This window comes from Meles meles, chromosome 8 (assembly GCF_922984935.1).
Source record: "Meles meles chromosome 8, mMelMel3.1 paternal haplotype, whole genome shotgun sequence".
NCBI lineage: Eukaryota > Metazoa > Chordata > Mammalia > Carnivora > Mustelidae > Meles > Meles meles.
In genome coordinates this window covers 117,474,191-117,501,943 of record NC_060073.1, presented here as the reverse complement: position 1 = coordinate 117,501,943, position 27,753 = coordinate 117,474,191, and positions in this window count along the sequence as shown.

Genomic DNA, 27,753 nt, shown 5'->3' with positions numbered 1-27,753 from the left:
CACTTTTTTATGTCACTGGCCATTTTCATGTCTTCTTTTTTGCAGTGACTGTTCAAGTCCTTAGTCCATTACTTACTGAAATAATTTTTCCCAAGTTGTAGACATATTTTATATGCTAGATTTCAGTCTTTCATGAGATGTGACTACTCAGTATTCTCTCTAGGTCTGTTATCGATGTCTTTTGATGAGAAGAAGCTTTCATTTTGACAAAGTATTTTATCGCTGGTTTCTCTCTCCTTTCTGATAAACATTTGTCAACCCAAAGTGGCAAAAATGTTCTCCTATGTTTTCCTTTAGAAGTATTTTAATTTTGGGGGTGCCTGAGTGGCTCCGTCAGCTAAGCATCTGACACTTGGTTTTGGCTCAGGTCGTGATCTTGGGGTGCTAGGATCGAGCCCCATGTCGGGCTCTGTGCTCAGCGGGGAGTCCCGTGGGATTCTCGCTCTCCCTCTGCCACTCTCCCTGGTCTCTCTCTGAAATAAATAAATCAATCTTTTAAAAAGGAAGTATGTTAGTCTGACATATTTACTAAAATTTACAATTCATCTCGAAGTACTTTTTTGTGTGGTGTGTGGTGGGATAATGATTTTTTCTTTTGATGTATGCATATCCAGTTGTTTCAGCATCATTTTCTGGAAAATAACTTTTTTTCATAAATCAGTGGATTTAATGCCTTCGTTAAGAATCAAATTTCCACATGTTTGGGTCTTTCAGAATCTTTGTTTAATTCATTGATTTGAGTCATCTTATGCCAATATCACATGGTCTTGTTTACTGTTATTCAAAATTAAATCTAAGTTTTTTGGACTTCATATAAATTTTTCAGTCAATTTGTTTCTGTTGTAAAACCTTCTGTGATTTTGATGAAAATTTTGAATCTATAGATCGATTAGGGGACAGTTGGCATTTCAACAATATTGAGTATTTCAATCCAACACACAGTGTATGTTTCCATTAATGTATTCTTTAAAAACTTTATTTTGATAATGATTTATAGTTCATGGTAGAGTGATCTTGAGGATATCTTGTTAATTTTATGTTGTGTTTTTGAAATGGAGGGTTTTTTTTTTCATTTTTTTCCATTTTATTTTATTTCTTTTCAGTGTTCCAAGATTCATTGATTATGCACCACACCCAGTGCTCCATGCAGTCCATGCCCTCCTTGATACCCACCACCAGGCGCACCCAACCCCCCACGCCCCTCCCCTCCAAAACCCTGTTTGTTTCTCATAGTCCACAGCCTCTTTGTCTCCCCCTCCGATTTTCCCCAATTCACTTTTCCTTTCCTTCTCCTAACGCCCTCCATGTTATTCCTTATGCTCCACAAGTAAGTGAAACCATATGATAATTGACTCCCTCTGCTTGACTTAATTCACTCAGCATAATCTCCTCCAGTCCCGTCCATGTTGATACAAAAGTTGGGTATTCATCCTTTCTGATGGAGGCATAATACTCCATTGTATATATGAACCATATATCTTAAATTGAGTTTTAAATTTTATTTTTCAATTATTTGTCGCTGGTAATTACGAATACAATTTTTGCCCTGTGATGTGCTGAATTTATTTGTTGATTCAAGTGGTTATTTTGTGTAGTCCTCAGGACTTTGTGCATGAAAAATTGTGTCACCTTTGTGAATGGTGAAATGTACTTCTTCCTATCTAAACTTTAAGCTAATAATTTCTTTTTCTTTCTCATTTATAGTATATAGGATTTCCAGTACAATGTTGGACAGATTTGTTGAATACTAACATCCTACCTTATCTCAGACATTAGTGGGGCACTTTCAGTATTTTACCAGTATTTCTGTAATCTGTAATTCTTCTTGGCTTCCCTCTGTTGGCCTAAGATTTCCCTTTTCTTCCTGGTTTTCTAAGATACTTTCCTTCCATTATCTTCTTTAAAAAAAAAAAAAAGTGCTGATAGGTATTGCATTGTGTCAGATATTTTATTCTTCATTTATCGAGTTGATTTGAGATGGGTTTCTACCTTAATTATGTTAACATCATGATTAACCCTGAGTGATTTTCAGTTTTAAACAAATCTTGCATTTTTTGCATTCTTTCTAACTCTGCTTTATACTTATGAGTTAAACTTTTACATAGCATTGTATGTTAGTTGCTAATATTTCCTTAAAAATGTTTAAATCTATATTTTTAGAGATTTTGATCCAAATTTTTAATTTCTTCTCATGTCTTATCAACTTTTGATGTCAAGATAATGCCAAGCACATAAGAACAGTGGGGAAGTGTTCTTTTCCTATAAATTCTGAAAGTATGTGTACAGCAGGTAATATGTTTTCCTGAATTGTTAGAATTCACCAGTGAAACCACGTGAACTTTTTTTGTTTTTAGAGAGGGGAACGGGGGAGGACAGAAAGAGAGAGAGAGAGAAACTTGAGCCTGCTGAGCAGAAGAAACTCAAACCCTGCTACAACAATAACAACAAAACCAAACTTATCCTAATTTTCTATTTTCAGCATTTTGTTAAGTGAAAGGGAATTTGTCCTGCTTCATCTTAGTGGTCAGATTATTTCTCATCTATCGCTCATCAGATTCCTGACTTGAAGACCAAAGGAGCTGGATACCTCCTTCTTCACTCCTGAGACTGGTCGCTTGTTTTCCCTTTCTTTTTAATTTAGACTTTCTGTAGGTTTATCAGCTTTAATACTCTTTTTTTCTTCAGTAAATCCACTGTTGGCTTTGATTCTTTTCTCTAATGATCATGCTCCATTCCACTCATTGCTGCCTTTATAGCAGTAATATTCTACCTCCTCCCTACTTTGACTTTTGGTAAAAATGTAGATCATTGCTTTTTAACTTTTCTTGTTTTCCAACATAACTCTTCAAAACTAAATTTCCTCTTTCACTACGTTGGTGGCGTCCCGTCGACTTCGTTGGGTTAAACCCGCATTGCTGTTCCATCTTAAGTATTTTCTAATTCTCCTTCTGATTTCTTTGTTCCACCGTCAGTGCTCATGCAGAAGTAAGTTGTTTGAATTTTCAGACACTGGGAGTGACTTTCAAGGTATGTAATTGTACAGCTTTCTAATTCAATTCTGTCCTTTCTGGAGGATATACACCGGCGGACCATGAGTCCTTGACAAGAATGTGCTCTGCGGTTACTGGGTGTAGTGCTCTGTGGAAGTCAGCCACACCAGGGCGTTTACCCGGCGGCGTCGTTCAGGTCCTCTCCGGATGGACTGACTTTCATCTACTTCTATCAGTTTCTAACCACAGTTAAATTAGCAACGTCAAATTCAACTGTAATTTTGGATTTCTCTTGTTCTTTCTCACTTTAACTCTGTTTAACTTCATGTGTGTTTTTTTTTTTAAGATTTTATTTATTTATTTGACAGAGAGAGAGATCACAAGCAGGCAGAGAGGCAGGCAGAGAGAGAAGGGGAAGCAGGCTCCCTGCTGAGCAGAGAGCCTGATGCGGGGCTCGATCCCAGGACCCTGAGATCATGACCTGAGCCTAAGGCAGTGGCTTAACCCACTGAGCTACCCAGGCGCCCCTAACTTTATGTGTTTTGAAGCTACTTTTCAGACACTTTTCAGACACTTCCAGGATGTTTGTGTCTTCTGTCTACACTGGTCATTTTACTTGTATGCAATGCCCTTCTCTAGTCATATTCCTTGTACTAAAGTTTATTTGTCCAATGTTAATCTAAGCATGTCAGCTTTCTTTGCTCAATACTTCCATAATATCTCTTTCTATACTTTTGCTTTTAACTGAAATTGTATTTATATTTAAAGTTCATCTCTTACAGAAAACAAAATGTTGAATTTGGGTTTTTTTAACCATTTGGAGAATGTCTCTTTTTTAACTTGGGTGTTTAATACATACGTATTTAATCTAGTATAAATAAAAGTAATCTAATATCACGATGGTTCTTGATTTATTTTTTCCTGTCCCATGTGTTCTTTTGTTTGCTCCTCTTCTTTTTTTGTCTTTTTTTTACTCTAACAATATTTTTGTATTATTTCATTTTTACGCCTCTGTTGGCTTTTCAAGTATACCTCCCTGTATTATTTTAAAAATTAGTTATTCTGGGGGCACCTGGGTGACTCAGTCGGTTAAGTGTCTGCCGTTAGCTCAGGTCAAGATCCTTGGGTCCTGAGATCGAGTCCTGCATCGGCTCCCTGTTCAGTGGGGAGCCTGCTTCTCCCTCTGCCTGCTGCTCCCCCTCCTTGTGCTCTCTCTCTCTCTCTCTCAAATAAATAAATAAAATTTTTAAAAATAGTTATTCTGGGGATCAAAATATGCTTCTTTAATTTATCCTAAGCTACTTAGATTTAATATTGTATCATTTCGCGTAAAATATAAGTATCTTGCAACAGAATAATTTCATTCAACCGTTATCTCTTGTATTAGTTCTCTTATTTGTGTTACTTAATTCCTTGTGTAACTTTCCTTGCCCTATTTCCCCCCCATATTTTTGGATGTGAAGCTGCTACAAAAGAAGGGAATAAAACATAGAAGGCCACGTGAAGATCTCAGCATCTATTCTCTGTGCTTCGTCCTCTGTCGGCTCCCTGGGAGAAGGAGAGGATCTCTTTCTCAGCACGTGTGAATGGAAAGATTGCTAGCGCTTGGAAAAACCTACAGAACCAATACCAAGGAAAATACATATGTTGGAGCAGTTACTGAATTCTGAGTCTTGGAACTTAATATTTTACTGTATTATTGAGTCAGCCAGCCTTCCTTGTTTGTTCCCTCCCTCCTCCCCTCTTTCTGTTACCTTTTCCTCCTTTTCTTTCTTCTTCTTTTGGTTTCCGTCCTTCCTTCCTTCCTTTCTTCCATTCACAAACATTCCTTGAACTCCTACTCTATGTTAGGTCCTTAGACACAAAGTCTCGAACCTTGGTTTCCTTATCCGTAAGATTGCGCTGAGTAACTCTTCTCTGGTGTTCTTGCGGAGACTGAACTGGAGGGGAGAAATCTGTGTGTTTTGCTAGTTACAGCCTCTCTACTTAGTGATATATCAATCAATGATATTGGTTGTAATTATTCAACAAATACCGATTTCCTCCCCAGCCCCCAAACATGGTCAGTTGTGTGCAGTTGGTTAAGGAATGTTCTCGAGGCAGTTGCTTTTTGTACTGTGCCTCTCAGAGGTCACGAAGATATCACAATACCTGGAAAGATTAAAGCTCTGAAACAAGCAAGCCTGTTCCAGTTGAAACCTTAAAATTTAAATTGTTTAAAACACACAAGTAACATCATCTTCTACAAATAACGACTCCAGATGCTTAGTCAACAAGCAGCTCTTGTTTCATTCCTGTTAGTTCTTACGTGTTCTCTATTATTGCCAGAATCACTCATGTTAGGTTTGACGATGATGCTTAGAAGGGTTTCAATGTCGTAAATTTGCAGCATATTGATATTTAAACACGTCTAACTATTAAAACATGGGCAACCAAACCTGACTAACATGGCACATTTATTAAACTTGCTACCAGCAATTTTTTCCCCAACCAAAAATTGTCTTACTATTATCTACATAATGAATTTTTAGTTCTCATATGAGATCAGAAATATTGTACGCTGATGTTTTCCAAAAGGCTGACAAAACGAACCTGAAAGAAATTCCTAAATACATCTGCACGTGAAACTCAGTTTTATTCCAGGTTTTCGGAAGGTAGTGTATGAGAACTTACATTTAAAAGGAGACTAATCAAATGGATCAATATGCTTTATTAAACAAACAAACAAAAAATCAGGTTGTTTATTTGCAGTTTGAATTCCCATATAGTCTCTTCCATGGAAACCTACTATATATTGTGTTGGGGGAAGAAATGAGCTTGTTAAAGAAATCACTCTCAAGATTTACTTAATTCGGGGCGCCTGGGTGGCTCAGTGGGTTAAAGCCTCTGCCTTCGGCTCAGTTCGTGATCCTGGGGTCCTGGGATCGAGCCCCGCATCGGGCTCTCTGCTCAGCAGGGAGCCTGCTTCCTCCTCTCTCTCTCTGCCTGCCTCTCTGCCTACTTGTGATCTCTGTCTGTCAAATAAATAAATAAAATATTAAAAAAAAAAAAAGATTTACTTAATTCACATGTTGTTTCCCTCAAATTTGCTTTCCTCTTTTCTTTGTATTCAAGGTAGTTGTTACTAACCAAAAACTTTTATGTGGAAGATGGTCCAGTAATCTGAATTTTTTTAACTTAATTTTCATATATGTATAGCTTCCTAGGTCTGCTATAACAAAGAGCTAAAAACTGGGTGGCTTAAAACAAGAGAAATTTATTCTCGCAGGTGTGTGAGTCTAGAAGTCTGGAGTCGAGGTGTTGGCGAGGCCATGCTCCCTCTGACACTCTGGGTGGAATCCTTCCTTCCTCTCATCAGAGCTTTGGGTGGTGGCCGGAGGGCCGCATTCTTCTTCAGCTGCAGCCGCCTGGCTGGTCACCGTTCCGTCTTCACGCAGCACGACCGCATGTTTGTGTGTCTGTCCTCTCTCCTTATGAGGACACTAGTAATACTGGATTAGCCAACCACCCCGCCCCCCACCCAGTCTGACCTCCTTGTACCAAGATTATAGCTCTGAAGACCCCTGTTGCTGAAGGACGTCACATTCTCAGGTACCAGGAGTTAAGATTTCAACATAATCTTTCTGGTGGACACAGTTCAGTCCTCAGCGATATTGTCAACCGACTTTTCTTTGAAATGGATGCCTGATGTTACCGATCAGGGAGGCAACCTGAATCAAGCATCTGGGCAGGACAAGGTACAAACCCAAAATTTGATCAAAGTATCATCTCCGTCCACACACAGACTTGCACATGGATGCTTCTAGCAGGTTTATTCATGACTGGCAAAACTTGGAAGCAAGCCAGCTGCCCTTCGTTAGGTGAATGGAATTAAATGAATTTGTGTCCATGCACTGGACTACTCGCCAGCCCTGAAAAGGAAAGGACGGTCAGGCCTTGAAGAACACAGAGGAGATTTAGGTGCTTATCACTAAGTGAAAGAAGCCGGTGTGAAAACACTGCCTCCTGAAGGATTCAAACGGTATGACCTCCTGCAAGAAGCAGACCTGCAGAGGCAAAGGTCAGGGATTGTCCCGGCTTGGGGCTGGAATCGGGGGTAGGGGGGACGAACAGGTGGAGCCCGGCGGGTTTTAGGGCAGGGAGGACACTCTGTGTGACGCTGTGGGGCTGGAGGCCGGTGGCCAGACATGTGTGCGCACCCACGGACCGTGCCCTGCTGGGTGAATCGGCAGGTGCCCCAGGGATTGGGGGTGATTTTGAAGAGTCCGTGTAGACTCCTCACCTGTAACATACGTACACTCCGGAGGGGGAACATGGGTAACGGGGAGGTTAGTCCTGTGTGTGGTGGGCGGTGGGGGGGCAGGAGGGGATGTGGGAAATCTCTGCACCTCCCCCGCAGTTTTTGTCATGAACCTAAATCAGTTTCTTAAAGTCTTAAAAATATGATTTCATAACATAATTCAGGCTGTTTTCTGGTACATGTTAACATACACATGGCAAATCATACGCCCTCCATCAAAACTCCTCTGGCCCTGGCAAGGATGTTGGGCTTCCAGCGTTTTTCTCGGGGGGGGGGGGGTGTTCTAACCCGAGAGCCATTTGCTCGGGTCTCTGCTCAGGGAGCACTTGTGGAGCCGCTTCCCGAGTTAGCTCACTCTCGTCTCTCCGGGGGGGAAGGGTTCCTTTTTTCCTCCTCCTCAGGTGGGTGAAAGGCTGTTTGCCTTGCTAGAAATTGCCTCTGTGATGTGATGAAACTGGAAATAACTCTAGGCCTACGTGCAACTAGAACCTGCTGTCCGAGCCACTCTCCCTGACGTGGCCGTGACCCTCCTGAGTAGAAGAGACAATAGCATCCTCTTGACGGCATCGTGAATACCCTCCGTCCTTCCTGGGCGGTGGTAATCTCCGGTCTTTGAATGCTTCAGCCCCTTGGAAGGGGTTGCTCTTGCTTATTTTCCAGATTTAATTTCCAAATTTCTTAACAACGGTCAGTTTTTGAACTTTCCTAATCAAAATCTATACAAGTGGGGCGCCTGGGTGGCTCAGTGGGTTAAGCCGCTGCCTTCGGCTCAGGTCATGATCTCGGGGTCCTAGGATCGAGTCCCGCATCGGGCTCTCTGCTCAGCAGGGAGCCTGCTTCCCTCTCTCTCTCTGCCTGCCTCTCTGCCTACTTGTGATCTCTGTCTGTCAAATAAATAAATAAATAAATCTTTAAAAAAAATCTATACAAGTACCTCGATTAACTGCTAATTCGCACAGCAACCCTGGGCATCTTTAGTGAGCCTCTTTTTTTTTTTTTTTTTGAGCTTCCTTTTTTAATGTTTCTGTTCAGTATTTCTTCTGCTTAGCGTGGAAATGTGAGTCTTTAAATGCTACTTCGCTCTGTCACTCTGTGGGGTGCAGGTATGGCGACAATCTACCTATCGTGACACACCTGAATTAGCGGGGAGTGTTAAGAGGATACAGTTTTATTTTAGTGAGGCCAAAACAGAACCTGAATGTCAGGGAAGATCTATTCATGCCTCAGAGTGATCAGTCCTCGGGAAGGTCTGGTCAGAAATGTCCCGACAGGGAATAATGTTCTCAGTCATTATTGGACTAGGCTATATGGTGAGGATTTTCTGTGTACACTAAGCTTACACGATTATTAACATTTTCTGTGCAACAAAATTATCAGTAAATTGTATAGCGGGGCTTTAAAATGGAAAGAGCTGCAGGGGCTTTATGAGATCACCTAAACCAGCCCACAGGCATGTGGTTGTTTGTGTTTTAATTTTTTATGATGAAGCTAATTCCTTTGAGGAGCAAACATTGCCGAGCGAGTTAGGCAGAGGCAAGAATAGAAATCAGAGCCCCTGATGCTCCGTCCGGGTGCTTTTGGCCTGATTGTATTGACCTCCCTGTGTTTTGCATAACGCTCTCTGTAATACCGTCAGGCTGTCCTTTCTGCATCTGCTTCTATGTTTTTCCGGTAATATTTTGTCAAACAAGTATTTCAACACGTTTTGGTTTTTCTTTTCACTTGGAAATGTACTCTTGCCTTGCTGGCTTAGTTTTCACTGTTTTTGGAATGTGAGGTTTTGTTATATGGTTGCTAATCGCCGAAGAATGTGTCTTTGATGGCAGAACAGTACATTCCATGGTGTGGAAATGATGACTCTTGTGGTTTGAATTAATAACATAAAAAGTCTTCATCGCGGCCGTGCCTGGAATTGAAAACAACGCCCCTAATGTTACACAAATTAAAAACGTAACGGAAATAGTAAAACCACTAAGTTCGTGATGGAGGATTGCCTATTTGTGCCACTAGGTCACCTTTTTGGATTGTCTTATCTCGTGGGTTCGGAGCTAGGAAAAGATCATGTGACTGAATGATCGGATGAAGGAGAGACCGCCTTAGACTTGGTTGGAATGTCCGTGCCTAACAAGCGCAGCCTTCCTTAGGATGAAGCAGCTGCACGGACGTGACAGATGCTTCCCTTCGTTTAGCAAGGCCATGGGGATGCTGTTTGACCAAACCCAGATGTGTTTCTATAGCTCGTGGGGACATCCTGAAGTCCCCAACGATACATGCCGTTTGGAACAAAGAACTGAAGAAACTGTCCAGATGTTCTTTTCCAACAATCTGCTAGGTGTCTAGACAGTTCGAAATATTTTTATTAGCCAAGATGAATTAAAAAAAAATCTGAAATGCTGGCTCTCAGTTATGTGGGAGAAAGACAATCGGAGATTCTCTATCTTCTATCGTCATTTGAGGGCCAGTTGAACACGCACACGCACGCACACGCACGCACTCTTCTTGTACTGCGAGACAGGTTTCCAGAGGCAGTGCCGTGCACAGAGGCGCAGGCGGCGCTAACAGAGCGCAGCGATCCGGGCGTCGCCTCTGTGAGGGTTTGCGGCAGGGCTTGCCCACCCTTTCTGTACATTTCTAGACAATATATATGTCAGACTTTTCAGTCCCTTCGGAAAATACTCCACTCTGCCATTGTCCCATGGAAGCAGCCACAGATAGCGCATAAACAGATATTGGCTATGTTTCCATAAAGCTTTATTTTCAAAAACACACAGTGCATTGAATTTGGACCCTGGACGGTAGTTAGCAGACCCACTCCTGATAGAATAGCAGAAGGACCAGGAGACATGAAGTCAGAAAATGTGGTTTTGTTTTTTGTTGTTTTTTGTTGTTTTTTTTTTTTTTCACAAAGAAAATAACAATTACATACAGCGCCCAGGGCACATGGTGTTAAGCCACAGATAAATAAGGTCTGGTCCCAAATTCAGTCGTCTGGTCACTGTGAACCTCCTGTGTGCCGTGTGCTGTGGGAGGCACTGGAGGTTCAGAAGGGATGAGGTCCGGAGCACACATAGGGAGAGGGAAGAGGCAGGTGGGCCCGCAAACCACCACAGAGCATGAAGGAAAAGTAAATACACTCTCAGCCAGGCCTCCCGGCCTCCCACCACGGTGCCGGTCTTGAATAGTCTGAAGGTCAGAACTCTCATGGCGGAGAGGTACAGTGTTTCATGGGAGACAACTGAGCAACGGAAAGGCAAGAATAGACTTGGAGACCCAGGTCTCTGGTCTACAAGGCCGTGGGACCAACGAGGGGCTGGCCAGGGAGATGCTCAGGCCAATACCCTCTCCCTGCCCGGACCCTGGACAATGCTGCTGACCTCCCCATTCCCCATGGTAACAGCTGTTCACAAACAAAGTGGCTTAACACAGTTCTCACTGTCTTACAGTCGTGGGCGTTAGTAGTTTTTTCCACCTTAGCAAAGCATGTTATCTTTTTTTTAAATTTTCCATCTGAGCTCTTCACAATAGAATCAGTAGCAAAGAGTATAATCTTGTTTAAATTGAAAAAGAAAGAACACAGACATCCTGGCAAACAGGGACAAGAACAAAAATGCCTCCTCTCACATCCTCTGCCCCACATCTGAAACAACAGTGGTTAGAAAGTCTAAATTCACAAGGACCAAAATGGGACGAGAGCACACCAGAGACCAGACCCATCAATAAAGTTTTCGAAGCTGAGATGAATAGGAACTGCTTTGTTTGAGTTAAGACAGTGAAACATTAAGTGTCTACGGGAGCGAAACTAAGAAGGAGGCTCACTTGTGCTCCCAAAACTTCCAAAATAGTTTTGGAAGTGGATACAGGGTACCTCCCAGAGTGAAGATATCTGATGAGAGTAAACACAGAGGCATCGGTACATGAGGTGTAGAAAGCAGACCTCAGAGGCTAGCCAGCACTGTCCCCTCTCTCCCCTCCCCTGCAACAACAGACAGGGGATCTAGTCTCTGGACACGTTCATGCAATGCGGTCTGAGCTCAGAGACACCAGCACGCTGACGAGGGGCATTCGCTCTTACTGACTACAAACAGGCTTAAGTAATGTCTGTATGCTGGGGACTCCGGGGTACTTCAGTGGACTAAGCCTCTGCCTTCAGCTCAGGTCATGATCTCCCCATCCTGGGATCAAGTCCCACATCTGGCTCCCTGCTCAACGGGGAGCCTGCTTCTCGCTCTGGCTCTACCATACTCCTGCTCACTTGCTCTCTCTCTCTCTCTCAAATAAATAAATGAAATCTTGTATCCTTTGTCAAAGATTAATTGACCACATAAACATGAGTTTATCTCTGGGCTCTCTGTTCCTTTCCATTGATCTATGTTTCTGTTTTTGTGCTGGTACCATACTGTTTTGATTACTACAGATTTGTAATATATCTTGAAATCTGGATTGTGATGCTTCTAACTTTTTTTCTTCTTGATGACTGTGGCTCAGTGTTTATCGATTTTGTTTATTTTTTCAAAGAACCAGCTTCTGGTTTCATTGATCTTTCCTTTTCTTCTTTTTTTCTTTTGTCTCAATTTCATTTATTTCTGCTCTAATATTATTTCCTTCCTTCTACTGACTTTGGACACTGTTTGTTGTTCTTATTACACCTCCTTTAGTTGTAAGTTTAGTTTGTTTATTTGAGATTTTGCTTTCTTGTTGATGTAGGTCTATATTGCTATAAACTTCCCTCTTAGAACAACTTTTGCTACTTTCCAAAGACTTCGGCTATTGTGTCTTCATTTTCATTTGTATCCATGTATTTTATGATTTCCTCTTTGATTTCTTGGTTGACCCATTCCTCATTTAGTAGCATGTTGTTTAGCCTCCATTATTTGTGTTATCAGGTTTTTTCTTGTGATTGATTTCTGGTTACATACTGTTGGAGTTGGAAAGGGTACGTGATATGATTTCATTTTGTTTGAATCTATTGAGACTTACTTTGTGGCGCAGCATCTACCTGGAGAATATTCCATGTGCATTTGGCAATGATGTGTAATCCTCACTCTTTGAGTGGGGTGTACTTGTACGTATCTTTTAGGTCTCTCTGGTCTAATGTGTCATTCAAAACCACTGTCACCTTGTTGACTTTCTGTCCAGATGATCTCCGTAGATGTAGATGAGGTGTTAGAGTGCCCTACTATTATTGTGTCACTGTCAGTTTCTCCTTTTAAGTCTGTTAAAATTGCTTCATATACATAGATGCTTCCGTATTGGGTGCATAGATATTTATAATTGTTAGATGCCTTTGATGGGTTGTTCCCTTTATCATTATGTTCCCTTTATCATTATTACCGTCTTTGTGTCCTGTTACAATCTTTGTATTAAAGTCTTTGCCTGATATAAGTATTGCTACCCCAGCTTTCTTTTTGCTTCCATTTGCATGATAAATGTTTTTCCATCCCTTTGCTTTCACATCAGCCTGTGTCTTTAGGTCTGACATGAGTCTCCTACATAGCAGTATGTAGAAGGATTTTGCTTTTTTTTCTCCACTCAATGATTGACTGTTTTTTGATTGGAGCATTTAGTCTATTCACATTTAATGTAATTATTGATGGGTATTTTCTTATTACCATTTTGCTACTTGTTTTATGGGTTTTGTTTGTCTGTTTTATAGTTCTTTTCTGTTCCTTTCTTTTTCTTTTGCTCTTTTCTTTTATGGTTTGATGGCTTTCTTTTCTGTTAAGCTTGGATTCCTTTCTTTTGTGTGTGCATGTGTATATCCATTGTAGATGTTTGATTTGTGGTTGCTGTTGGGTTCATATATGTCATCTTCTGTGTATAACAGCATGTATTAAATTGATAGTCAATCAAGTTTGTACCTATTCTGAAGGCACTAAAATTTTACTCTCTCCTGAATTTTATGTAAATGATGTCATACTTTACATCCTTTTATTTTGTAACTCTCTTGATTGCTTTTTTATATATAATTGATTTCCCTGCTGTTGTTCATGAACCTCCATTCTGGCTTTTTTGTTTGTTTGTTTTAAAGGTTTTATTTGGCGCAGAGATAGAGAGCACAGGCAGGCAGAGGCAGAGGCAGAAGGAGAGGGAGAAGCAGGCTCTCTACTGAGCAGGGAACCCAATGTGGGGCTTGATCCCAGGACTCTGGGATCAAGACCTGAGTAGAAGGCAGCCTCTTAACTGATTGACCCAGCCAGGCGCCCCTCCATTCTGGTTTTATAAGGGATAATCTACTGCCTTTATTATATTTTTGCATTTAACTTGTGACTTTTTTCCTTTGCTAATTTTCTTATTCCCATTTATGGCCTTTTCTTTATACTCAATTCCGTTTCACATTTGTTACAAGGCTGTGTAAGTGGTGATGAACTTCTTTAACTTTTGTTTGGGAAACTCTATGTATCCTTCTATTCTAAATGATAAACTTGTGACTTTTTTCCTTTGCTAATTTTCTTATTCCCATTTATGGCCTTTTCTTTATACTCAATTCCGTTTCACATTTGTTACAAGGCTGTGTAAGTGGTGATGAACTTCTTTAACTTTTGTTTGGGAAACTCTATGTATCCTTCTATTCTAAATGATAACCTTGACAGGTATAGAGTATTTTGGGTTGCAAGTTTTTGAGTTTTTTGTTTTATTTTTCTTCCTTTGAGCACTATCCATGTATCTTGCCACTCCCTTCTTAACCTACAAAGTTTCTGCTGAAAAATCAGCTGAACAAGTTATGAGTTTTCCCTTGTATGTGACTATTTTCTTTTCTCTTGCTGCTTTAAAAATCCTATCACTATTTTTTGACATTTTAATGATGTGTCATTGCATCAATTTTGTTAGGGGCTCTCTCTGCTTTCTTAATTCTGGATTTCTGTTTTCTTCTCTTAGATAAAGAAAGTCTTCAGCTATTATTTTTTGAATAAATTTTCTGCCCCTTTCTTTCTCTTTTCCTTCTGGGATCCCTATAATGTAACTGTTACTATGCTTCATGATGTCATTAAGTTCCATGAACCTAGTCTCATTTCTTATTCTTTTTTTTTTCTGTTCTGTTTGTTTGTTTGTTTGTTTGTTTTGTTGTCCTCTAGATCACTGAATTTTTCTTTACATTCTCTAATCTGTTACTGATTCCCTCTAGTATATTTTTTATTGTAGTTATTGAGTTCTTCCTCTGTTTTTAATTATATATTTTTAAATTTTTTTCTCTTTTTTGGAGGTATCTCTGTGAAGTTCTACTCTTTTCTCATGTCCAGTGAATATCTTTATTACCCTTACTTTGACATCTTTATCAGGTATACTGCTTATCTCTTTTTTATTTTGCTCCTCTACTGTGTTTTTTTCCTATTCTTTTATTTGGGACATATTCCTCTATCTCTCATTTTTCAATTCTCTGTATATGCTTTTATGTGTTAGGAAAGTCAGCTGCAGTCCTGATCCTGAAAGTAGTGGCCTTATGAAGAAGAGGTCTGTGGTGACCTCTGGTTCAGTGCTCCTTATTCACTACAACTGGCAGCTCCAGGGGAGTCTCGTGTGTGGGCTGCCTGTGCTTTACTATGGCAGAGCCATATTTGCCCAGTCCATTTGGCTGTGGGGGCCCACTTTTCCTGTTGTGGGTGCATGAGGTGGGGTTTGGTCCCTGCCCTATTAAGAGGCTTCTCTTGGGCCATGATGGCCTTCTAGTTGTGTGGTGTCAGCCCCCAGATCCTATGCCTGCCTTTGGTCTGGTTGCTGGGACTATAATCACACTGAACTGCATGGTGCCCTCCCTATGCTGCCTCTGAGAGCTTTTGGTTGGTGGGTAGGACTGCCAGTCAGCTCTGATGTCTGCCCCCCCCCCCCATCTGTCTGTCAGGGCTGCTGTCAACACTAATCAGGGTGCTCTCTCTGCACTGCCAGCCATAAAGTTTACTTGTTCAGCTGTGGGTGCTTTGTTGCATCTGGTTGTCTTCCCTTCTCCCCAGGATCAGAGTCACTTTGGAGTGGCACCCATCCCTGCTGGGACTGCTTGCAGAGGGTGTTGAAAAAGAAGCTGCATTGGAGGGACACCTCCAAGTGGAGCAGGTTGGATGGGCTAGACATGTAGGCAGTGGCCGTGCTAGCAGTGCACCTCAGTGGCTCAGTCAGTGAAGCATCTGCTTTCGGCTCAGGTCTTGATCTCAGGGTCCTGGGATTGAGATCCACATTGGGCTGCTTTCTCAGTGGGGAGTCTGCTTCTCTCTCTTCCTCTGCCTGTCCCACACTGCACTTGTGCTCTCTTCTCTCTCTCAATTAAATAAATTATATATATATATATATATATATATATATATATATATATATATATATTTTTTTTTTTTTTTTTTTTTTTAAAGGCAGAACTAGGAGTGCCTGGGTGGCTCAGTGGGTTAAAGCCTCTGCTTTCAGCTCAGGTCATGATCTCAGGGTCCTGGGATTGAGCCCCGTGTCGGGCTCTCTGCTCAGAGGGGAGCCTGCTTCCCTTCCTCTCTCTCTGCCTGCCTCTCTGCCTACTTGTGATCTCTATCAAATGAATAGATAAAATCTTAAAAAAAAAAAGGCAGAACTAAGGGTGCCTGGGTGGCTCAGTGGTTAAAGCCTCTGCCTTCGGCTCAGGTCATGATCCCAGGGTCCTGGGATCGAGCCCTGCATTGGGCTCTCTGCTTAGTAGGGAGCCTGCTTCCCCCCACCCCCACTGCCTGCCTCTCTGCCTATTTGTGATCTCTGTCTGTCAAATAAATAAATAAAATCTTTTTTTTTGAAATATTTTATTTATTTATTTAATAAAATCTTTTTTTAAAAAAAGACAGAACTAGCAAGATAGAGAGTGTTTACACTGTTGCCCACATGTGTCTGGCTGTCCAGGTAATGGATGGAGAGAAATGGTGCCCACCAGCACTTTTGTTCTTCAAGAAGTCTCCTATGGATCCTTGCCTCTCCAGTGTGTGTTCTGAGATTAATTAATAAATCTTCATGCATACTTTTCAAACTACCGCTTCTATTCTGCATCTTGGCTAGGTTCTTTGTTATGCTCATTTTTTAAAAGGGGCTTTAGTTTCCTTTCATCCCCTGCTTCCCTGAGCTAAGCTTGCTGATTTTTTAAACACCTGGAGTTAAGTGCTGATTATAAAAATTTGTGAAGTTAAGCCCCAGTGGTTTTCAAACCTTAGGTAATAGGGACTCATCTTTCCAGTGCTGGTCCTCCATGTCTGGGGTGAGGTCTGATATTCTCACTTCTCTGTGCTTGTGTTGTCCGTCCCATTTGTGGTCAGTCTCACCAGGAGTTTATTCCCAACCATGTCTCCGCCTCTTCTACCTATTTTCATGTGACCTCCTCTCTAGCATTAACTCTGGAGAGTCTTATCTGTCAGTCTTTGGGCTGTTTTCAGACTTAGTTACACAAATGTAGCTGTTATCTCAGTGTGTCCATGGAAGGAGGTGAACTCAGGATCGTCCTCTTCTCCCATCTTCCCAGAAGTCCATATTATCTTTTAGGAAAATTACGTGTACCAGCAGGTGCTAAGAAGCAGCTAAATGATAAAGGAGGGAAAAGAGAGAGACAATAATGGAGCACCTGGTGATCGAGTTGCCTAAGCATCTGACTCTTGATTCTGTCTCAGGTCATGATCTCAGGGTCATGGGATCAAGTTCTGTGTTGGGCTCTGCTCTCAGCAGGGAGTCTGCTTGGGATTCCCTCTCTCCCTCTCTTTCTGCCCCTCTCTCCCGGCCCCCATAAAATAAATAAACAAAATCTTTTAAAAAATGGATAATGGCTGTAAGAGACTTTGTGAGGTCATATCTTCTGTGTCCCTGCTGCCACAGAGGCCCCCTTCTCTTTCCCAACTTCCCTTCCATCCTTAGGAGATTCGGACGGTAGAGCCCAAGAAAGTCCCACAGGGAAGTTTTGTCTTCTCTGCCTTGGGGACACAGAGGTCCTTCTCCCTGAGAAAGGGATCCCTCTGTCTTCCACCTGTGACCCTTTTCTGGTGCTCAGTACTCTAGAACAGTTATTCAACAGTATACAGATATTCAGCAGTTACTGTGGAGATTATGTAAGACTATATGAAGTCCTTTGAAAAACATCTACAGTATCTTTTCAGTAGGTCTCTGAAGGGAAAAAAGAAATAATGATCTCTTCAGTCTTGCCTAGGGCTGGAAAATCTCAGTGACATTTTCTGTGGGCTTCCCTTCCATATTCACTCCGCTGTTCTCTACATCTGAATCTTCTTTTCAGTCTCTTCCCTCTCTCCCATTTCTATCGCTTCAATTTTAATTGAGACTGCTTCTTTACATTGATTACTCATAAAGAAGTAGACTCCAGACTCACCTCCTACTTCAGTCTCTCCATACTGCTTTCGTTGACTCTGGTCAAATAACCTGTCAACTGGGGAAAAAAAATATATATATATCATGAAGTTATTAGTTTGGCCAAATTACTTCACAACCAAAAATAACTAGTCTATTGAATTAAATATATCTTGGGCTTCCTTCAGATCTCTGGTCTGAGGTATGAGTTATATCCACTCATGAGTGTGGGTGTGGTATGAGTTATATCTACTCCCTCCTCCAGTCCCTTAATCATATCTTCTGTTGAAACTACTGTAAGCTACTCAGTGTTCACCAAACACACTGAACCTTCCTCCTCCTCCTCCTAGTAGCCTCCTAGTTGTCTTCCTCATCATCCTGGTAGTGCTTAGAATTTCCCTAACTCGTCTGTGGCCAACTGTGTTTGTAAAGATGACCTCAGTATGGCACCTGCTCCTCCTTAGTGCGACTTTGCATCCCCTCCATCAGCCAGTAGACCCTGTGTCACCACCCAGAGTATTTGGCCATTTGGACACCACCAAACTGTGTATGGCTTTGAAAGACAGATTATGGACGAAGTGACTTTGTGCCAGTTCCAGGCCTAGCCCTTCACTGGGATGTGAGCTTCTGCTTTTCCATCTTTTGGTAGCAAGCCTCTATGTAAGAAGCATAGTTGCCTTGAGATCACTGTGCTGGGAGAAGGTGCTAGAAAATGCAGAGCTATGTTCACTGAGGGGAGGTAGTGGTGAGGGGCTGGAGGGAGAGATCAAAGAGCACGACAGTGTCAGACATGTGAGCGGTGAAGCTATCTTAGGACCTGATCCCCCTGACTCAGGCACCGGAGCTCATGCCTATGAGCATATCAGAGCCAACCACCCACCTGAATCTTCCTGAATTCCTGACCCACAAGATCATGAAAAAAATAAAGGGGCTGATGTAAGCCACTAAGCTTTAGCATAGGTAGTTTGTTATGCAGTAATAGATAATAGAAAAATCTATCCTACTCTGCCTCAATAAACCTGCTTTCACCAAAGGCATCATGATCACCTGAACTCCAAATCAAACATCTTCCTGTTCCTGATCCACCTGCGCAGCATTTTTCATTGTTGACTGCCCTTACTGTAGGTATCATCCTGGGGTAGAGTGTACCGCTACTGTACTGGTTCTCATTCTTGGTAGTTGGGTCCTCCACCTCTGCTAATCTTCCCAAGATCAGCTTCCCTCAAAGTTCTCTCTCAGCGGTCCACCGATCATGTCTCCAAAACACCAAGGATAAAAACCACGTAAGATCAACTCCTTGAACAATGCAGTCAAAACACGCTCCCAGGTTCAAAACTACAAAGTTGCTTCTCTCTCTCTCTCTCTTCCTTTCTTTTCTTTTTTCTTTTCTTTTCTTTTCTTTCCTTTCCTTCTTTCTTTCTTTCTGCTCATTATTTTATACTTTTACTTGTAGAAATATTTTAGGAAATTTATTTCGTGCTATATATAGTATTTTTGAAAGTTGTTTAAAGATATTAATTGGGGGGGGAGATACATAACAAATATTTATTTCCCAAACATAATATGGTTATTAGTTACACAAGATGCTCAGAGAACATAGAGGAGTGTCAATTGGTAAATTTTCAAGAGTATATGAGAAGTATGCTTTGCATTTTTTCTTTATTTCTTGGAAATTTTTAATGGAAGTATAGTTGACAGAGTATGACAGTAGTTTCCAGTGTACGACGTAGCGATTTGACATTTAAGTACATTACAAAATACCATAGTAAGTCTGTCTCTTTACAAAGTTATATCAGTATTATTGACAATATTCCCTGTGCTGTGTTTTTCATCCTTTTATAACTGGAACATCTATTTTGAAAATATTCCTGAATATTAACTTTTGTCTTTTACCAGTTTTTTCTTTAACATTCTTACTTTATAAAAAGAAGAAAAAAGAAGGATAATTATTTCCCCAATTCTGCTCAACCAAACTATTTTCATTTTAAATGGAAAAATATAATCCATCTTTTTTCTCCCAATTTGACCCTGATGACAAAAATTTAAAGTTGCATACCATCTCCGTATATCCTGATAATATCCACTCCTAAATTCTAGGGATTAATTTCTCTATGTATTGTTGTTCTTGTATTTTTATATTTCTAATTTCATAGTTTCTCTTTTTATTCCAGATGATACTTACAAGAGTTTTAGGCATTTTGGGATATTTTTTTTCTTCATCATCTTACAGTATCTTTAGTCACCAAATATATAAACTACTTGAAATAAGAGCTATTTTTCTTACATATGTCCTTCATGTAATAGGAAACAATAGCATCATCTCTGCCTAGATTGTAACAAATGAATAAAATTCATATTAACTCAGGAAATCAATTTGGGTTGATGATACTTCTGTAATGCTGAATTTATATACACTCAGTAAATAACATAGATAATGACACGTCCTTCCTTTAATAGCCTTTAATTGTTAAATGCAGTATCTGGTGTTTTCATCTCAGTTTTGGTTTCAGGCAAACTTTTCGTAGCCTCCGAGCCCACCTCAGTATTTTTGCTCTGCTTCCATACAGTTGTAGACTCTGTTCTGTGCAGCTGTTGCTCAGTAAGTCACGTCTGCAGTGGAACTTTGTTTCCTTTTCCCAAAATGGTGTTTTGATTATGGCACTGCCTACAATATGAACTGAATGCATATTTATGGACCATATGACAGATGTCCTTTTTGGTAATAAAGATTTTAAAGGCTGTTTATGTTTCCATGTACAGAATTGAAATGATATTTGGAAAAAATATTTTATGGATATCAATCTATTAACATGCTCAGACCACATCAGTACACCAAAATAAATGTTAAGTATGTATTGTGCTAAAGCAGGTTATGTAAGATATCAGATATAGGCATCGGATATAGGTATGAATTTCTTTAATATTTAGAGGACACACATCTCTTACATATATATTTTTATCAGAAATTCGGGGGCACCTGTGTGGCTCAGTGGGTTAAGCCTCTACCTTTGGCTCAGGTCATGATCCCAGGGTCCTGAGATTGAGCCCCATATTGGGCTCTCTGCTCGACGGGGAGTGTGTTTCCCTTCCTCTCTCTCTGCCTGCCTTTCTACCTACTTGTGATCTCTCTCTCTGTCAGATAAATAAAATCTTAAAAAAAAAATAGTTCAGAAAGTGGCTCCCATAGTCTATCTGTTTATCTCTCAATGTTAAGAAACTATACAAAAATGCACAATTAGGAGGAACTCAGACTCTTAGGCTGTGCTGTGTTCATGACCCCAGCCTGCACCCCGGGATCTTGACCCCTGGTAGAGATAGTCCTATCCTAGACGTTTAGTTACTGCTTATAATGCTGCCTGGTAAATGTTATCTCTTGACCTTAGAATCTTGGACCGGCTATTCTATTAACCTGCTCTGTCCCTTTGCTGACACTTCCTTACCCTTCAAGAAGGGCTTTTATCAGGATTCCCAGCAGAAGTCTCATCAACATTCTTCCTTTAGATGACCTCATGCAATTTCAAGGAAATAATTAATGTAACAGATCTGTTTCATTTAGTTTCCACTTACGACTATAGCCATGGTGATGACCCTTTATCAGACTCGGAGAAGTAAACTGCAGGAATGTTCACATCGGTCCTGGGTAGCCATGTTGTTCTAACCTAGCGAGACGCAGTGCGTCATGACGAGAGGCTGTCTGCAGGTAAAAGTGAACATTAAGGTTTGTCGGGGGTCCACACTGTGGCCGGTAATGTGTAGGTTGATGACCAGCCACCTTTAAAGGATTTCCCAGGCAAGAACTTCTATATGTCCTTGTAGTTCACAGTCGAAGATAAAAGATATTTTTGTGCAAACCTGCAAAAGGACAACACATTTTTAAAGTGTCCTTTCTAGCCTTCACCGGTGTCTAATTTTTCCCTGCTGTTCTTGCCCTTTATGCTTTCCTGTAATAAATCTTAGCCAAGAGTATGACTTTATGTCGAGCCACGTGAGCTCTTCCAGAAGTTACCAAAGCAGTTGGTGGGACTGCCAAGAAAAGAGTGTAGTGTTTTTAATGCATTCTTTTCTTAATGTTGCATTTTAATTCCATGCGAGTTGATACTTTTAATACTTCAAGACATTAAAAAAATTAAGCATATGAAAGTATAATTTCTTTTTCTCCCATTATTAGGAAACCCATTTTTATTTCTATTAGTACCATTTTCTTCTTTTAAAATTTGTTTTGCCTTTTCTGTATGTAAATCAGTCTCACTTATCCTGTAACACTTGTTTATAATGAGCACCAGTACTTTAAAATACACAAATTTGGGGTGCCTGGCTGGCTCAGTGGGTAGAACACATGACTCTTGATCTCGGGGTTGTGAGTTTTAGCCCCATGTTGGGTGTAGAGATTACTTTAAAAAAATAGAATCTTCAAAAATTAAAAATAAAATAAACACAATTTTCCAAAACAACTTCTGGTGCATTGATATCTATGAGAAAATGATCCATTAGAATATTAATAGACTAATAACATCTTGATGACTTTTCCTACAGTACATGTAGCAGAAATCAGATGAGCTTGGGGTCCCACAGTACATATTTTTACTCTGTCTCTTTCTAGCTGCGTCATTTGGACAAGTAATAGAGAAAAAAAATCTATCTCAGAAGCTGTTTTGAAGATTAAATTAGACTTTGTATGAAATACTGCCCCAGATATAGCATGTGTGGAGACCATCAAGACAGAATTCCCATAATCACTGGTGAATAAAATTGTCCTCAATAATTTGTGTCTCCTGATGCTATTGCAAATGGATTTTTAAACTGTATTTGAAATCTATGCAGCTAATATATATTTAAAAAGTGGGTTTTCACCTGTTCACCTGTATTCTGCCTCTGACCTTGCTGAATCCATTTGTTAGGTCTATAGGTGTTCTTGGATACCTTAGGAGTTTTTACACAGCAAACCTGCGGCACAGTGTTGAATAGAAATAGAGTGAGGGCCTTTGACTTGCTTCTCGTCTTGTTGGGAAAGAGTTTAACATTTCACTGTTAAGTCTGGTGTTAACTGTAGGTTTTTCTTTTGATGCCTTTTTTATCAGATTGAAGAAGTTCCATTTATTCCCATCTCTGCAAAGTTGTTTTCAGGAATAGGTATTGAATTTTGTCAAATGCCTTTTTGCACCTATTAGGATGATCATACGCTTTTTCTCCTTTATTCTCTTAATAGGGTGAATTACATTGATTGATTTTTTTTACAGTTAATACAGCTCTTCATTCTTTAGAGAAGGCCTGCTGGGAATTATGTATCATCCTTTTTATATACTGCTGCTGCGATTTATAGGAAACTGCTTTTCTTTTGAATAGAACTACTTCACAAATATATTTAACTTTCTGAAAATTATATGTTTGTTTCAAAGCTCAAAGTTCTGTGTGTCATTATTCCTCTTGCTGTGTCTCTGTAGCTGACTTATTTCCTCATGTTTTTCTGCTTAAAACCCACTATATTTTTTGGCTGGTCCGTGGATTGGTTTCCATCAGGGAGCTGAAGAACTCCCGCATGATTGTAGAAAACTTCTCTCCAATTGCTTATGTTGTCCTGAGAAGTTAAATCCATTCCAAGTGCCATTTATTTCAGGCCACATGCTGGGTGTGGAGTTTATAAAGGTACCTATCCTGAAGATATCACCCGGCAGTGTGAACCTTTGAGAGTGGCGTTTGCCTCTTTCATTGGGATTCTGACTTACTTATGTGCTCCCCATTTTTCATTAAAAAATGCAAGGTATTTCTTGTTCTCTAATAGATAAGTAAATATACACACTTTATTTCCCCATTTTAATCAGCTTATTGGGTAAGCCAAATATCCTTAACTAGTTGATGAAAATGAATTATCCAAATATTATTTTTTATTAAAGATTGTAAGATTCTATTCCTGTGATTAAAAAGGAATGAAAGACATGTACCTATGGGGTCACTGTTAGTCTTTCTTATGAATTCATCAGACACATACTGGACAGATACTGTGTCCAATACCTGTAGGGGACGAACAGGGGAAAACTTGAAGGCACACCTAATGGTGTTTTTGACACACCTGTGCTAAAGTATGCTTATCAAAAGATTAAATGCACGATTAATAAACATATACAGTGGATGCATATCAGAGCCTTTATTCTACTCATTCATTAATGAAGGAACCAGTAGAATGTTTTAACTGGTTCAAGGAGCATTTGTGATGTCATTACATACGGATGATTTTATACTGAGATCGCTGTGTTAGAGACAAAGCCAGTTAGGGCTCACAGGGGAAATAAAATTTGGGACCAGTTAGTCGTCCCACCAGTGAAAGATTATTTCACCTTCCCAAAAAAAAAAAAGATCTATATGTTAAACTGTAACTTTCTTAAGGCTGGGACCCTCTCGCGACCAGTCCAGGAAGGCATACGGTGACCCCCAGCAACGATTAGTTCCAAGTGGCAAGGGCTTGCTTCAGAACCCGCAGCTTCTCCAATTCTTGCCTCTGCTTCCAACTCCGGCCCAACCGCAGGAAGCCGAAGACACGTTCCCACCCAGTGACGCCGGGTGCTGGCTCGGCCGCCCCCCACAGCCTCCCCACCGCAGCGGCCTCCGGGCGGCACACGCCCGAAGCCCTGTCTTTCCCCCACTCTCGGGCTTTGGGCCTCCAGGGCCGGCCTTTGCGTACCTGCCCAAATGCAGGTGACGGTGACCGACTCCTTCACCATCCATTACCGTCTCAGACATCGCTCTGGCTTGTTCTCACGGGGGTGGCCTCCATTTTCACCAAATGCGCTACAGGGGACAGGAAGGACTTTCTGACACAGCAGCTTCATGGCGAGAGCACGCCTGCATCCACCTGGTCGGGACCGGGACTGTGGGCGAGCCGGGGCGGAGTTGTACCTGTTGTAACAGGTGCACCCAGCGTTGCGGGAGAAGGCCTGTCTCCTGTGGGAAAGAAGAGTGTGCATGCACCTCATTCTGCTACCACGGATGAAACAGCCCGAGACACGGCTGACATGTAACCCGTGGGCCATCACTTGCATGGCAGGGAGGCTGGGGGGCAGCTCTCTGCTTGGTCCCCAGACACTGTGGAGGAGGAACCATAATTTTCCCTCCACCCTTAATGCTGAGTGCCATACAGAGATCCCCTGGTCTCCAGGGCGCCTCCTGCAAGGCTGAGTCTCTCTGGGTTTAACAGCTCTCCCCTCTGGCCGCTGCAGCTCTAGATTTTTCTGTGAGGTTCACCTGCTTGTCCACTTGGAAACAAAACTGTGTTCACCACACGTCTCACACTGGACCCAGTCAGCTTCGGGGCAGCCCTGTCAGACCCCAGACTGGACACGAGGCCTAGTGTGAGCACCTGCAATCGGGGCACTTGTCTTGCTTCTTAAGCTACACACGAGTCGCGGTGTCCTTGTTTCCCAAGAGCGCAGCTGGTACATGAAGCAGAACCGTGCCGTGGGAGCCCACGGCCTCACGCTTCACTTCCGGTGCTCATGCTTACGAAACTGAGTGGTGCTGCCATGAACAGGGATATGGCCATGCCCGTCACCCATCGTCACCCCCTGGGACGTGTCCTTACACCAGGGTGGTTTACACGTCCTTGTTAGCAGCCCACTTGGCAAGCATTGGGGCAATGTAATTAAAAACAAAACCTTCTCCCACCTCAGGCGTTGTCTCCACTGAGGTAGTAGAGAAAGAGAGCATTTTTGTTACTGAGTAAACATTCCGTCAGGACGTGATACACATCACGGGCAGTCAGGGGAGATGGGGAAGACAGCCATCCCATCTCTCTGAGACAAACATGATGAGTCCTCAAATACCGGCCTTGGCAGCACCTTTTGTCACAGTGAGACCTCAGAGTGACCATGCGTGGTTGCTTACTAGCTTTATCCACAGGGAGGACAGACCTCATGCCTTTATGATGGCGTAGCCCTGCAAACCAAACAGAGTGCCAGGCAAGTGAGCCTCCTGTCTTCCTGCAGACACTGGGAAACGGGTGCCATCTTAATGTCTACCTCCCAAAGAGGGGGTTCTCAGGTCCTTGAGAAAGACCTTTCCAGATCGTAGAGCTGACAAGAGGCTGATCTAGTTTTCCTAAGGATTTATATCCACTTCAGAGAGAGGAGAGAGTACTTATAAGGATGATTTTCCAAAAGTACGTGCTCTGAGAAAAAGGAGCATAGAGTAGGCTCTTCCCTTCCCATATTTTCCAGAGAGATTTGTCTCTCCTTAATTTTTGTTTGCCCTTACACAACACCCACCTGAATGCACCCCCCACCCAAATAAAGTAGCTTGGAAAACAATTTTAAGATAGTGTTGTTGTTGTTTTTGTTGTTTTTAACCATAGCAATTACTGGCATTTGTGAAGGAATTCTGAAACCTTAGTTTTAGAATATTTGCTTTTTAAAATGCAGATTCTAGGGAACCCTTGGTCGTGACTACTGACTGTAAAGATCTGAGATTCAGTTTCAGTATCTTCACTCCTATCAAACTCTCCCCGGCTGTTGCGAGGTTGTTTTCCCACACCCCCGAGGACTGGGGGGCCACAGTGAACAAGAACCCCTTGCCCGATGGTTTCCAGTTTGCCTGGTGCTCTTTGGATCACTCTCAGGCTTCTTGTTTTTCAAATATAATGAGCAGTTTGTAATGATGCCTGGAGACATCTTTCTCAGTTTAGGAAATGAGCGATATTCCCTGTTCCATAAGGAATTCGGAGCATTTCCTAAGAGTATCAGCCCCTACAAAATGCACTGCCATGACTGTTTAATTTGAAGTTTATCTGTGGCATTCTACTGTGTTCATACATAATGGGCAAGTCTCACTTTTCTTAGGAGTCTTTTTTTTTTTCTTTCTACCACCAGATGAGACCCCGCAGGCCTGGCTAACTGTCTTCAAACTCAGTGCTTCCAGTAGTAAGTATCAGAATTACTAACCTAATTACAGTGATTAAAGCGTTCATCTAAAAATAGTGACATCTACTTAGAACCCGCGTCCGTGACAATGGCTTTTCTACTTACTTGAGTCATGCGGTAGAAGGTTTAATATCAGCATAACCTGCATTGAATAACTTGTTAAACTATTTAATAAGATAGCTAAAATAAAATGCAAATATTTAAGATAAGGAAACAATACTTCAACGCTTTCTTTCAGGAAGAAAATAACAATCCTGTCCTTGTTAAAAATGTGTGTTTGTGTTTGCTTGTTTGTGTATCGTTAAAATCTTGGGGAGAAAAGGCGTTCAATCATTCACTAAAAAAAAACTGATGGTGATTCATTACAGAATTTATTGGGGTAGGGAAATATTTCTGTAACGCATGTTTAGGAAAATAAGAATTATTATTGATTTTGTTAGGATGGAAGCCTGGAGTTGAATGAGAATGTGATGCAGTTCCTACAGGTTGTGATTGTTTTCGTCAGTCAAGGTCACTGCCTCTGTTTTGGGTTCCCTGTGCCAGCCCCCTGCTCCCACCCCGTCGACCCCCACTGCCCCACCAGCACGAAACAAACGTGGAAATAGACTCTTGCGCTCCACTCTTTAAGTTCTTCAGCTCTGTAGTCCGAAGCCCGTCGTCACTGCCTCCCACCCCCGAAAGCCACTGTTTCTCTTACGTAGCTCCTGCCCTACTCTTTCCTCTCCATCCAGATTTAGAGAATTCAGTTTTCTTTTTACTCAACGTTCTCTTCATTTCCTGCCACCTTGTTTTTGGTTTTGGTTTCGACGGCACTTCCTCCGGGAAGTCCTCATGCTTTCTTCATCGAGTTCCCCCTCGAGCTGTGTGTAAGTGCCAGTGGTCTTTCCAGACCTAGGGAGACGCTGCCTGTTCTTGGCTGCTGTTTACCTCCACCGCAGAAATGAAGGTCTGTGCTTCGGCTGCCCGAGCTCATGCCCTCTGTGCGCTCAGCCGTCAGCATGTGGTCGCCGGACGCCTGCTCTGTGCCTGGGACTGCTTTACACACTAGGGACCAGGGCTGAATGAGTTCAGATCCCTGATCTTGGGGAAGATGGTTTCCACGGGTCATTGTTACATACCTGTGGGTAGTAATGTCTTCTCCAGCCTCCCCGGTCACTCTTCAAAGACAGGAGAGTGTCTTGTTTATCTTCGTATCCTTCCGGCACTTTGCAGTGTATCTGGAATCTAACAGGTAAGCGATGGAGGAGATGATCTTCCTGTGCAGAGAAAAGAC